Here is a 2,727-nt window from a genome sequence, read left to right as displayed (position 1 = left end):
GCCTTCAGACACAATTGAATAAGGAGATAAAACATGTAGCAACCAGGACAATATGCAAAAAATTTCACATGGATCCACATGGCCTTCAAGCAAAGAAAAGGAAAAGACAAGTTTTGGCAAATGCAGAAATAGTATCAACAATTTCAGAAACAGTGCAAGGCTGACAGATGCAGAAACAATATCAACAGTTTCAGAAACAGTGCACTATTCAAAACAGTTGTTTGTCATTTAGGACTTTGGTTTTGTATATAAAGGAGCCTTTCCTCCCATGCAACACACAACACTTCTCAACCTCACAACCTCAACATCTTAATACTTGAACACCTTACACTCACAGCATCTTCAAGCATCCGTAGCCTTTATAACATCCTTGTAAACACTTCCTTATAAACAATTATCTTTGTAAACATTCTATATATCAATAAAAGTTCAAGTGTACAGATTCAAGCAATCTCCAAGTCTTAAGTAAGTTTTCTTTTCTTTCTTTAGTGTGTTTGTTTAATTAGACTTCTAGTCCAAAATAGGGAAACACTATGTAGTTATATTATGAACCTCCTAAACTGAGGATCATACTTTGTTTAAGCACTTTGTTATAGTTGAATGCTTGCCATACAAATAAATGGTCATTAACTAGGGTACCTCTAAGTTCTTTGTACCTCTAAGTTCAACTATTAAGGCCTTATGCTTGCATTGTGAGTGGCCATCATGCTGAAACATGTCAAGTTCCATGTGCAAGGTTTTATGTCTTGTCGTTATAATGGCCATCCGATTATTTAACTGGGCCTGCATTGCTAATCTGGTATCAGAGCCAAGTTTAGCATTTTAATAGTATAATAATGATAGTAAAGTATCTTGAGGGTGGAAGTCATTAACACAACTGATATCACACTTGTTTATTTTGTATGAACAACAGATATTAGTGTCCTTGTAGACCTTGTCAACCACAACCACCAGGTATTTATTGTCTTAGGCACCTAACTATGATTAGCATAAAGAGAAGATTAGCATAAATATCCAAAAGAATTAGCAGTACTTTGAAGAAGCAAAAGTTTTATCTTGGTTATCTTGAACATCCTTCATTTACTCGTAAATATAATAACACAAAAGTGCAGCATAAAGTTTTAGAAGCAAAAAGAGCAACAGATCAAGTTTTAGAGACCTTGAGAGAAGAAAGAGAGTTTCTAAGAAACCAGTTAGCCGTAACTCTAGAGAAAGGTAGACTATAGTTTATGATAGATTATCTTAATTTAGAAATTAGTAAACCTCAAAAAAGAAAAATAACCTTAGACCAAAATAGTTTAGTTTGTTATTTTCCATTGAGAAAGCATAATCATATTTTGCATAGTAAAGAAAATCCACAAGCCAATAGTATTGTAGATCTTATTATTAGTCAAGCAGAAAATATAAAATTAGAAAATAATAAGTATAATCATTTGTTGAGCCAGTTGTTAGATCATTTTCAGAAAAATTCCATAAAAACAATTAGACAAAATCTAGATTATATTACATCTCAGTTAGAAGATAATAACAAAAATATTCAAAGGTTTCCTAGCAAAAGAGAGATAAAAGAGCTTATTGACCTCATAGATAGTAAGCCTAAGCAAGTAGAACTTAGATCACTAGAAATAATTGAACAGTTAAAATTAGAAGTTCAAAAAATTCAATTAGTGCAAAAGGAGTTGAGTGAACAAGTAGATAAATTGCACAATAAAATAAATAGATTATTAGTTTAATGACCGATTCTAGAACTAGCAGAAAATATATCCAAGCTTTGAAAGAAATTAGCAAACTAGATAAAGAACTAGTAGGTTTAATAGATTTTTCAGCACAAGTAGCCAGTAGTAATATTTCCATTAGGCAAAATAATTTAATTATTCAATTAGTTTTAAGTTTGGCTAAAAAATTAGATCAAGTTGAAGAACAAATAGCAGAAATAAACCAAGTTTTATATAAAACATATCCATCACTTCCACCATCTTTGTTAGAAAAATTAGAAAATTTAACTTTAAGTACAAACAACCATATTAGAAGACCTAAGATAAATCCTTTGATAACAGAAAATGGAACTTTTTAGGAGAAAAGAAAAAGAAGTAGTTAGAGCTGAAGATATATATCCAAATGAAGAAGAAGCACAAAAATTTATTGGAAGATGTTTTGAGAGAACAGAGAAAAATAAATATAATTTGTATCAATTAGGTTATTTGAAAATAGAAGCAGAATTGTAAGTAGCATCAGTCAACATGAAGTTAGTTGTATTGATAAAGAAGTTACACTTAATTTAATTAATAAAGAAGCAGCTACTCATTTGAGAAAATCACATTTTAGTCAGATTCACATAAGAACAATATTAATTGGGATAGCAGGATTAACTAGAGCACAAGTGGGCACAAAAGTTTTAGTATATATATGTGTATGTATGTATATATATATATATATATATATATATATATATGATGATAGATGGGATAATCACCAACAAGCAGTAATAGGAACAGCTGAAGTAGACTTAAGTTCAAATTTAGCAGTCATAGGATGTATTCTAAATTATGTTATGACAATTAATGACTTTAGTAAATATATTAAAGTAAGCATAAGAACAAAAAATTATAATATGAAAGGAGAGTATAAAAATTTGTGTATTAGCTTAATGTATATTGGTAAAGTGTCTGATAGATATAATTATAAGTTTAATTTAGAATTTCAAAATTTAGTTTAAACATTTGACAG

Source organism: the organism of the source record quoted next, unplaced genomic scaffold (assembly GCF_019419815.1).
Source record: "Pyrus x bretschneideri cultivar Hongxiangsu unplaced genomic scaffold, Pyrus_bretschneideri_v1 Contig147, whole genome shotgun sequence".
Classification (NCBI taxonomy): domain Eukaryota; kingdom Viridiplantae; phylum Streptophyta; class Magnoliopsida; order Rosales; family Rosaceae; genus Pyrus; species Pyrus x bretschneideri.
The sequence above is the reverse complement of the archived record's forward strand: the minus strand, read 5'-3'. Positions refer to the sequence as shown.